The sequence below is a fragment of the Copidosoma floridanum genome, unplaced genomic scaffold, assembly GCF_036245765.1.
Source record: "Copidosoma floridanum isolate Cflo_tuat_1 unplaced genomic scaffold, Cflo_Japanese_pri ptg000007l, whole genome shotgun sequence".
Lineage (NCBI taxonomy): Eukaryota > Metazoa > Arthropoda > Insecta > Hymenoptera > Encyrtidae > Copidosoma > Copidosoma floridanum.
Window position 1 is genome coordinate 10,137,265 of NW_028321884.1, and position 12,068 is coordinate 10,149,332.

The window sequence follows — 12,068 nt, forward strand, 5'->3', positions numbered from 1 at the left end:
CCTATTTATAAACAACAGCAGGGGAGAGCAGCCGGCTTTCTCTCTCTCTCTCTTTCTTTCCCTTATACCGTGTACACCACGAATACCGTAAGTATGTATATGTGTATGTATTAAGTACGCTCTCTTTCTCTTTCTTATACGAGCGTTTTATCGATCGCGCACGCATGGGCTGCACGAGTTGGGACTATACGACGCGGCAAACTCTTCTCCCCCTGATGATGCATCGAGACGCACAACTCGCGCTCCGTGTAACCAACTGTCTCTTTCGTCTGTGATCCCTTTTTGTCCCCTATAATGTTACACCTCGCCAGTCTCTCTCTCTCTCTCTTTTTTTATTGGCTTTGACGCTCACTGCGACGCGTATATATATCGGAGTGTATATACCTCTTTCTTTTTGCATTGTTTCTCATCGGCAATCATTCGCGACTCGCCAACCGGCTTCCGACTCGATTTTGGTCAAGAGACTCTTTGTGGTTGCTCTGTTTGTCTTATTTCTTTTTTTTTTTTTCTGGCATTCGCGAGAGCGTTTGTCTGCGCTTGATTGGGGATCGATTTGTTTTGGGTTGCGTAAGTTTTAGTCGCGAGGATGAACGTCAAATCAGAACCGTACAATTTTCAAATAATTAAAAAAAAAAAAAAAAAAAAATGGCGATTGGCATAGTTTAACACAAACAAGGTACATCGATGTGCAAATAACATTGGGAGATATGCTGTCTAAATGCGAAAATGTTAAAAAAAATTAGCTGTCCACTGTACAGCATGGGTCACGTCATGGTGAAACACTAAAACTTGAGCAGAGTTACGCACCTAGAAAAATCAGTTACTAAGTATTGTACAAAAGATTTTTTTTTTTTTTTTTCTTCATCAATTAGTTATATAAAAGTAGAAAGTTTTAATCCTTGTGCTCCTTCGCATCCTTACACCCTGTATCGTATTGATTTCTGGCCAAAAATTTGTCATAAATGACGTGTACAAAATCGAGCAAAACGTTAGCGTGTAAACTTCCTATGTACTCGCCATTTCTAATTTCGTACCTCATTTAATGGGTCTCACAGTAGCGGCAGCACCTCGCAACAGTTTCCGGTCAAGATAGCCCCAGATTTTCAGTGTAATTGTAAAAGCTCCCTGATAAGAGATAATAGTTGCGAGGGAGAGGAGAAATCCAATATGCGGCACCGAAACCACGTTTGTTTTTCTGAAACGCCAAGGAGTGAAAGGATGTGTGGACTCTTAGTGGAAAATTTGTCGTACGTGCCTAGTACGTTTCACGTGGATATATACAAATTGATTTACCTCGCGTACGTGCAAAATAATCTGCTCAGAGTTGTGCCCAAACACGAGCTGGTTTTTCAAATGCTCGCAGCATGCGGTGGTAATTACTCATTTGCATGCGAATGGGCGATTATGTTTATAGCTCGAGATACAAAATACAGAAAATGGAAAATGATTTCATTTTAATTTCCAATTTGCGGTGCACCACGAGCGTTTACACTTGGCCGTCGTCCTGTGCGCGCGGGCAAAGAACATTTTCCAAATGGTCCGATTATCGGACCAGCTGGTGTATTTATCATTGCGTCGAAGCGAGTTAATTGGTAAAATTTACGCGTGACGTTTGACCATAAGCGAAACCTTTTGCATCTGCACTGCTTTCTAAACGCGTCCGCAAGAACAATGGTTAAGTTGAAACAAATCATCGTGAAGTACGACCATAACGCGCGAACTTACAGGACTCACCTCGATCGTGTCGTGTCGTAAATTACGAATTTCCAATGCACCCCGGCGCATAAAAGTCGGTCGGAGAAAATTGCGAGGGAAAATTGCCGGTGATGAAATAATAATAACAACCCGCCACACGCACGCTCGTGGTTTTCAAAAGCCATACATCACTCGTCAATCGAACGCGGAGAAAGAAAATAACGACGTGCGATTATTATTTTCCCCGAGCGCCGGAAAGTTAAATTATTAATGAATTTCGTATACGCATAACGTGGATGTTGTCCGTACGGGGTTTTTGATCGATTCCAGGGGGTGATTGTTATAGCAGCGCACGAAAAATAGCCGTGTCATCGCTGTACTGTGCGTTTGTCATTGTAATTTAGTGGCGCGTTAAGTGCATTAGATTCGCGCCTGTCGGTGTAATACTACGGTATATACACACAACGTATACGTGGCTACTTCAATGGCCTTCGTAAATAATAAGCAACACGTGACTTTCCCAGCGGAGTACATATACATTACAACAAGGCGACGATGACTTACCTCCTCGAGGCTGTGTATAAGGTCGGTGCGATGTTTTTTCAATCAATCACTCGCGTCCTCGTTAAAAATGTCTTGGATATGATAAAAAATGTATTTTAATAACTTGTGTTACTGCAATTTTGTAAGTTTGAGTTTAAGAAGAAAACAATTACATTTATGTGATGCTAATTGACAGTTTTGCTTGTATTGTGCGAGGTGCAATGTGTTATTATAGCGACAGTAATGCGCCAAGACGATTTTTTAAACAATTTATGGTGTACCATATAAATGTGCCTCTTTGATAACGACTGGTGAAAAAATGGTAAATAATAACAATGGAAAATTTTTACCAACAGTACATGAAAGCACCACGAATATATATGTATTAATTATATATGCGGGGGCTCAATACGTGGTCAGCGTGCGTGCATGAATTTAAATTATGGTTCTCGCAGGCTTTCCAAGAATATGTATAAACAAAAGAGTAGTAAGTCCCTGGGAAAAAAAAATTTTTTGTCTTCCTCCGTTTTATACATGCAGAGAGAAGTTGTTCTTAAAGAGTAGTGCTATATATTTTCCACAAAGTATTAGATCATAAAAATTTTAAGGTTATTAGTCGCAGAACTGATGACAAATGTCATAAAAAGTAGTATATCCGTCTTAAAACTCGTATGCAAGTGGTATGGAAAAAAAAGCTGTGACGATCCATGATGTTATTTGGAACTTGATGTTCAAAGAGTCAAAGTTTTGATACTAACATCAGTTGGAGGTGTACATTAGAAACTGTTTGAAAGAAAGAATGTACTTCACGACGTGAAATATATACCTACATGCCTCTAACAGAAAGCACACCTGGTAAAGTCGTTCTTCTCTTTTGATGTCTCTTTTCGCTCGAAACGGTATCGCGAACGCGTAAAAGCTTATTACATTCGCTTATCGACTCGTGTGATGGTTATTTTATCACCAAACTTGCATAACTCGTACGTTTCCCGTCACCCTTTGACTCCAGCGTCATAAAGTTTTCTTCGAACCTATATGAGCGTAGCGAGCAGGGGCCATTTTTTCCTCGCTCGGAAAATTTCCATCCGGGTACACCCCGTAAATTTTAATCTCCCAAACTGTTTGCGTATTTTTTTTTGTCCTCCCACGTCTCTTTCGCCAAGTACACTAGATCCCGAAAATGGCGCCAAGGCTGAAATAAAGAGCGTTTATGAGACGACGAGATCTTTACGGGGACGATCCTCAGTCCCCTCTCCCACGTCGTGTTCCCATTCTCCCTTTTCTCGGCTTTATCAGTTTTTTGTGTGCCATTACGCGCCTTCGAGAAGGTGGCGCACTCATCTAAAGAGGGTAAACTTCTTCGGTCCCAAACAAAGGACGTAAAACTACTGTTGGTAATTGACTTGTTGCTGCTTACTGCATTTTGTGGAGTGGATATCAAGGGGGATAGTACTGAATTTTCATCACTAGACTCTTGATGATGTTTGGTTATTGTTTTAAATTTTAAAGAAGAATTTTTAATGAAAATTATGTGAATCAACCAAAGCTTGTGTTCTCTCATTCAAGAAAAAAACTAATGAGCAAAAATGATACGTCAAACTCCCAGTGGAATACTTACGAGAGAGAATCATGGGATCAGCAGTAAGAAATACAAGCATGAACTACAGAATGAAAATAAAATAATTAGTTAAACAGCTTTTACGATTGACTGAATCGCGTAATATTTACTTCTTTTTGCAACTATTTGTCGAAATTAGAAAATTAAAAATACGTACGAAAGCGGTCACTCGACAAAACAATAGCCCGAGCAACATTCAATTATCTCAAAGCAACCCCCCTCGAAACCTAGTCCTGGGAGGAAGAGTGATCATATTAATTTGTCCCAATAGAACAGTGGCGAGCGGTAACCAATCCGCTCTTCTTTGCTCCTCTTTCACGTAACTCTCCTTGCCCATTGGGAATCGAGTCATAAAGACTTGACGTATATAATACACATGCACACCCGTTCAGTACACAAAGAAGGGGAGGAGGGAGTAGGGATACCGTACAATGATAATACATATACACTCCTGCGAGCGCGCAATCACCCTCAAGCGGTGGCTGTTACGTGTGCAACGAGCCTCTCGCTCCTTTTATCATCATCCCCTTGGCTTTCTAATATGTGAAGAGCCCTCCTGCGAGCCTACATTGTGCTGGACTGCCGTTGCTCCGCGGACGAACAGAATAATTAAATTGTTGCCCCGAAAAATGAGCTTTTGTGGCGTTGGCGGCTGTGGCGCGGGGAGATTGAGTTGGCTTGGCGTTCGAGCGTGTGTAAAATCGTGATTGGAGGAAGGGGAAAGAAAGGGTTGGAAGATATATTTCAAGTACCGCTGACCACTTTTAGGCTTATCCGAAGCGGTAAATTTTTCAATGAATAAAACAAAGTTTTTCATCAACCCGTGATAAATTTTTTTTATCTTTTACGCAATATTGAGGTCGATTGAATATTAATATAAATATTTTGTTGCTCATTATTACGGACTGATATATGGATAGTTGTACCAAAACATTTCACTTTCATTGAAAGAAAATTAGATTCGACTCGTTCAATAAAACATCAGAAGCTTGGGGGGTTATTCACATTGACGGTGTTAACTGTGTCTTTACTATAATGTCATGAGTATGAGAAAGACACAGGCATGGTTACAGTCCTGTCAATGATTTTGAAACCAAAGCGATCAGGTACTATGATATAAAATTCTGATCGATAGCAGGTACACACACTTGAGAGGCTATTCAATTAAATTATTTGGATCTCCTTATCTAAATCAACCTTAAATCATTAAAACATCATTCATAAATTTAATGCCCACCAATTGCGATTACCCGAAACCTCGTGAAATCATTGTATCAAAGTACCAATTGGATCAGCAACTATATGTTTAAATAAATTTAAAAAAAATATGCTTCATTTAGAAGAGGTAATTGTTGAAACGGTAAATGAAATCAATATGAAACTACGAAGACCTTTTTGAAATCTAAAACCATTTGGATCCTTAACGGAAGAGTGAATAACCCCTTCAATACACCCTGAAATCAATAGTCTTGCGCAGTCAACACTTTGACGGTGTTGAACAAAGTATATTGAACCAAGAGACCGAAAAACGCGCAGAAGGAAGAATAGAGTGGAAAAGTTGTCGAGAAGTATGTCGAGGAGGATGCGTCACGGCTACGCACAGGGACTTATAACGAGCATTCCATGGTGTCTACTTCCCCCCCCCCCACCCCCCACCCCCCAATAAAAGGTCAATTATTTGGGAAGTCCAATAAAATCGCGATGAGAATTTTAGGAAGTCGCGCTTCCGTCTTCATACCATCCCTTCAATTATTACTTCTTTTTCCCTTCTTTCGTGTATGTATATACATATTGCTCCCTCGCTTTCCCTTCTCTTCTCTCTCTTCCTGTTCGTTACTCCTCAGCGGCGGCTCCTCCTCCCTCTCTCTCCCTTTATACCGTGCTGCTCTCAATTGCGGGATCATTGCCAATTTCGATTCGCGACTTTATCTCTTTCATGCTCATTCTTCTGTGGTGCTCCAAAGGGAGGCTTCCTCTCTTTCTCTCTCTGTGCGCGCAGTTTCACAGGAGAGCCCGCGCTTCCTTTTCCCGTCGAGCTGAATGCGAAATACATTTTTTGTGTTTCTAAATTCTTGTACGCGAGCGCGCGATTATACCTTTTTTCGTTGGGGGAGTCCAAAAGGGGAAGAAGAGCTGCTCTTGGCTTCCTTTTTTTTTCCATAAATTTGGCTTTATTAATTTCAACGTGGGAGAGAGAGACTCCTCTGTAGCTCCTGTTCGGCATGTATACTGCTTACTTACTACTGCCGGAAAGATAAAATGAAGCCTGCTGTACATACATGCGGGTGAGGGTGTCTCTCTTTTTTTTCCTCCAATTCGTGGAGTCTTTTTAATCATCCAAACGTACATTCTTTAAATTAATGTGAAAGTAATGAACGCTAATGTGATCTCGTTAAATAGTGAGTGCCAGAGTTCCTGCGACCTATTTTTTCCAAAATCGACGCGGTGAACATTCAATACCCTTCAAGATTCGCGTACAGTGCACCAAAAATACGATGCAAGATCTCTTCGGAATGATTAATTAAACTTTAGCATGACATCCCTTGGCGGTACGAAGATAAGAAAATCTCGACATCCAAAGAAGTAAAGAAGCACGCAATTTTGCAAGAATTTCTCCAGTTTTCATTTTCCATCTGTCCTAAAAAATATGTACCCCCCCCGCCCTCCTCAAACGAGAGAGACAAGAGAGAAAAAATTGGAGAAGTCTAAAGAGACACAACCTAGAAATATCGCGAGCCGGCACCTGTGCGAAAGAGCGAGGGGGCTTATCTGGGTCACATTGTTTCCCAGAAAGTACACATCAGCAGCCACTGCGTGACTCGTTGCGGAAAAAGTTGTCCATCACTGCGGGGGGTAATCCGAGGCACATACAGGCATACCCTCAGGGGGATGGAAAGCCGATCGTTTACTCGCTGCTCAACTATTTAATCACAAGTGCTATACGGATGATCCTTGAGACGAAAAACTCTTACGTACCTTTTCCCTTTGCGAGTTGAGCATCGGATACTTTTTTCCTCAGACGCAGCAGAGACACAGTCTCGAGATCGGCTTCAAGATTATTTCTTGCTCCGTATGTGCACGTTTTGCTAACGTTGCAAACCGAAAAACCGAGGGAGACGGATGCTTGAGAGATGAGGTACCGAGTGCTCGCAATGACGTTTTTTGATCGCGTATCCTGGAATTTATTGGCAATCTTTCAGTATCAATCGGTTCCCTTTGCAATCTGACAGATATTTGTTGAAAATAAAGAAAAGCTCCAAAGTACAAGCCGCCATTTCGTTGCACTAAATCACTTACAAATGTAGCATGCGTACGTAAGTAGAGTGTAGCAGTTGTTCATTCTGACTAAAGGCTCTCATCGATGATCTCATGGTCCAAGGCTTTATACATTGTCCTCACGGAAGGCAAAAATTAGTGATGGGCTCGCAGACTTACACGTTGATTATTACAACTACGTTTCTCTGATGGAAAATAATACTATTGTATGATGGTAATATTCCATACATGAAAATAAAAACTGGACGTTACCATCAGTGTATTGTATTAGGGTCGACGTCGTCGTCTTTCCCTCATCGGGTCCATCTACAGCGCTTTAACCGAGCTTTGACTCCGTTACCTTTCGAGAAATCGAATCTTGGCTCTGCTCGTGCATCGCAACCACGACGACGACGGCGATACAGACAAGTGTTATCGGTCGCTTATCGCGGCAGCTCTCGAATTCTTCCTGCGTCCTGTGTATATATGCCCATACAAAGCTACACTTGAAATATGTACGTACATGTATCTGCGCGTCTCGGATATCGGCACTTCACTCCGAGGTTCTTGGCCCCGGAGTCGTCGTAGTTGGCCAACGACTCCTCGGGAGTTTCGTGCATCATCAGCACCAGCCCTACTACTTTTTTTTCCCCTCCAAAACCCATCGAGTTTTGTTTGAAGAACCGTACGAACTTCAGCGCACCCTCTTTTCTGCAAATACTCACGCGCAGGACTTGATAACGTCCCGTTCGCTGTTAATTGAGTGCGAAAGCTATGATTAAACGCTCCGCTTGACAAATTAAGTTGTTCTCGGCTGATTTGTTGGGCTCGACTCTACTGCCGCCGTTGATGCCCGGTATTCCTGCCGCGTGACGCTGTTCCAACCCTTTGGGCGATTAAATATAGATTACCCAGCGCTTGCTGCGGCGGTGCTTTTGTGACGTTCAAAGGACTATTTGGAGATGATTGATTCAACGCCACCTACTATTAGGAATTTTATTTTTACTTTCCGGGTCTCATGACGTCCGGACTCTACTGTACGACTTGGTACGCAGAGCAAGTTGCAGCGTTTGCTATGGACTAGTTATGGACGCCAAAGACTTGCCGATTGACAATGAAAACGGAACGAGTAGGTAGTGCTTGGTTCTTTCGTTCAAAGCGAAAGAGATACATCGACGTTTTCTTTATTTATTGCTAATAGTCAAGTTAGATCGTGTATTACGTAAATTGTGTTGTTTTATTGTATTTTATTTTGTGACACAGTTTGTATTTGAATATAACAGGGCATTGTACAAACATAAAAGTGTTAAGACTATATACATCTCGATACATAGCACCAAGTGAGATGGGGCTCAGCCCATAAACTCAAAAAGCAACGATTTATCATCTGAAGTCAAGCTTTGTGAGTCCTTATTTCTATTTGCAAGTACATTTATTCTCCGACAAGAGAAAAAAAGGGGTAAGAGAGATATTTGCCATTCACGCCAGTTGTACAAGTTATACGACATGACGTCACATGCAGGGCTAACGAGAAAGCAGCACGCAATTTAAATCGATTCCGAGACTCGATAAGAGAATGAATAGGGAGGAGAAGGAGGAGGCAAAAGTAATATTTGCGATGATGCTCGAAAGATACGACAATTACGCGCACGATCATTACGTTTTCACTGCTCTTGAAATTTTTTTTTATTTTATTTTTTTTTTTTTATCGTTACTCTATTTCTAATAAATCCTTGCGTGCACTCACGCATGGTAAGCCCGTCATTATGCGCTTATCCTTCATGTTTAACGGTACTCTTATCACTACATGTCAATTTAGACGGATGGAATACATGCCATTTATGTCGATGATTTTCTTTTCTCGTTATGTTTTTTAAGATTGAATTTACACAAAGTTTTATCCCCAGAAATATGGATCATTCTGAAACTTATATTTTAGCATTATTTCACTGTATATATCTAGTGTTTGGTCTGACACAAACGTACATTGATTTAATAAATGAAAAATTTAATAACACTTGATTTGTTTAGCGTTAAAAAAATGTGTTCCTTTATTTTTTGATAATGAAAAACAACATCTGTTGACCTGTTGAAACACAAGAAAAAAGAGAAGGTCGTAGGGGGTGGTATGTGGTTTTCCTTCTGCTCACAAAAGTTATTCACTAAAAGAAGAGATGGTTTTAATTTACCTTAGAGTTGGATCATAATAATAGAATGTACCTACTTTTCTGACTTTACGAAATAGTTAAGGTTGGCAAGTTATTTCGTGGCGCAAGTTCAAGTTGTGATTTTTTGTCGAGAAATAATTTTTATGAAATATTACAACACAATTTTAAACAGTAACATAAAGTTTTCATAGAGTTTCTTAACAATATCTGCAACAATCACTAAAACTCCAACTACACGTATATTTCACTTTTTTGTTACAGTTTCGAGCTTTTAGAGGTTCCACTGCTGTTCCATAAAGAACGAGGTATGTACAATTATTGAACTTATTCCTGATTATTTTAAACAGGACAATGAGAGACAAAAACTATTAAAACTATAGAGAAATTCTATAAAAAAAATTAATGTTGCGCATAGTAAACTGTATGACAAGATGAGAAAAACCACTGTTTCAACAGCGAAAGTTGTAATTTAGAAAGTAAAAATAATTGTTTTAAAACTAATAATTATAATGAATACTTTAAAAACTACTCGGTCACCATCGTAATTTCAACTCTTCTAACTGTAATTTTAATATTAAAATATTTTTGCTGCCCAAACTATAACTTTCATATTTAATACAGTGTTTATTTCATCTACGAACCAGTTTATCTGTAGAACAGTAATTTTTGATATAATTTTTCTGTAATATTTTTCTAGTTTTTTCTGTCAAAATATGATACATGGCAAGGTTCATGAGTGTCCAATTATTATTTTGATAGCAATGACACTTACTATGATACCTTAATGAAAAGAAACTAATCGCATGACAAGTTGATCGCTTAAAATTATAAAGGAGGAAATGGCAATATTTTAGTACACTTCGAGCATTATAGCACGTCAATTTTCTGACGTATCTGTAAAAGTTACCAGCTTATGCTTTAAAGTAGATACATAACTTTGGAGTAGTTTAGATTAATTGTAAGATAGCCCGAGCGTTTAACAAAATTTTCTTCACGATTCAACTACAGTTGTCAAACGTCAAACTCTGAATCTGTGAGAAAAAGGCCAAAAAGAGTGTTTATATAGATACAGCGATGGACGCAGAGAGAACACGTGGAAGGTGCGTTGACCTCTGCTAAAATCTCACGACCAATCGCCTGCGTACAAACATACACCTGTACAAACACACCTACTCGTACACTCATTTCTCTATGACCTAACGTCAACCTGGCCGTTTTTGCTCTCAAGGTTGGATTATTGACCTCGCGTGGTTGCTAATTTTCAAAGGAAAATCGTGAGTTTAGTGTTACGTAATCCCAAAACCCATGGTTTTTGCAATTTTGTATTGTTCGTCAAGGTGCAAAATAGTAGTTGCTACAATGTCCCTACATATGATTTAAGCCTGTAGTACACACCATACATTATTGGTAGCTATACTCCAAAAGTTGTGATGATGACTCCCATATTTTTATCGTATCATTAACATATTGGAGAACGAAAATACGCCCCAAACTACGAATCATGAATGGAATAGCATGAACGTAAACATCGTCAGTTTACTTAGTTGCACGGAAGTAGATACGGACTTGTTAGGTAAGGCGTACACACGGCATTATGCCTCAATCGTGTTTCACATCGGGTTTTTTCGGGTTCAAGGCTTTTTCTCTTTCTCTCTGATGCCGTGTATTATGTTGCTTACGCATTAACAAAGATTCTCATTTACTTTTCTTCAATCTCGTTTTATCTGAAAATACACGCGTAAATAAAAAAAAAAAAAAAAAAAACAACGATAGTCGTTAAAGGATCATCAGGTTTAAAACCCTGTTTTTCACGCTTATTTCTACTAATTGGCTGTAGTGCTGCGTTTGTTGCTCGTGAAAATACGGTAGCTACAAATACTCTTTATCAAGAGATTCGTGAATATTACATGAACGTCATTCGTATACGTTAAAAGCATTTGTTTGTAAGCACATATCTTTACAAATTTAAAGTCGTTCTACGAGCTATTCTCAGTTTCAAAGAATTTTGTTCATTTAGCGATTCGTCAGCATTGATGAGTCTGCGTTAATAATTTATCTATTATCTTTGGTAACATAGATATGATCGGCTCGCGTGTCATTTCGAAGTAATCGCATTACTGAAATTAAATTTTTCCATTAAAGATACACATCTCACGTGATAAAACAAAACAAAACAATCTTTAGTTGACGATTATCGTTTAAAATCAATTTAACTAAATAATGAAAAAAATTTCTCGACACGAATGCTCGTGCTAAAATTTTATTTCTTCCCTTTCACATAACTTTTTCTTGGTGGTGATAGAACCATCATCGTAGATCGCATCCTTTAATTAAATGTCGATCTCTGAATTTCATTAAAAGACAACTTTTGCACATGGTAATATCAGTGTTATTTAACGTGACACGCGCGCGTGGTTATTAAAATAATTAGCTCTAATGATTAACAAGAAGGATGATTACGCTGGCCGTATTCGGACGGAGATTCCGTCATCCCGATTTGGCTGGGTATAATTTAGTACATGTAGCAAAATGGAAACCGGTGTGCCGTTGCCTGCATGGTCATTCCGTGCAATATGTATACATGTATTTTTTTTTTATTTTAATCCTATTTGCATAAAATTGCAGGGAATAAATCCCATGTTCATGACAGGAGTGGCAAACATTTCCTGTCCCCTCAATTAAATTATGCTAGGAATGTCACGTCCACTGCAGCGCTAATGAAAATCAATCGGGCGATAAATACGTACGGAAATTTACAAAAATTATACCTATACGCTCTTTAAAAAAAT

The 12,068-nt window shown here is 39.3% G+C and overlaps 1 protein-coding gene across 3 annotated transcripts in view; it reads left to right on the top strand.

Moving 5' to 3' along the window:
* InR-2 (insulin-like receptor-like) overlaps positions 1 to 12,068 on the top strand; it is a 186,937-nt gene that overhangs the window by 79,550 nt on the left and 95,319 nt on the right. For all 3 annotated transcript variants that reach the window (XM_089588992.1, XM_089588993.1, XM_089588994.1), the window contains one exon: positions 9,541 to 9,584. The gene's annotated coding sequence lies outside the window, so the exon portion shown is untranslated. The remainder of the gene's footprint in view (positions 1 to 9,540; positions 9,585 to 12,068) is intronic.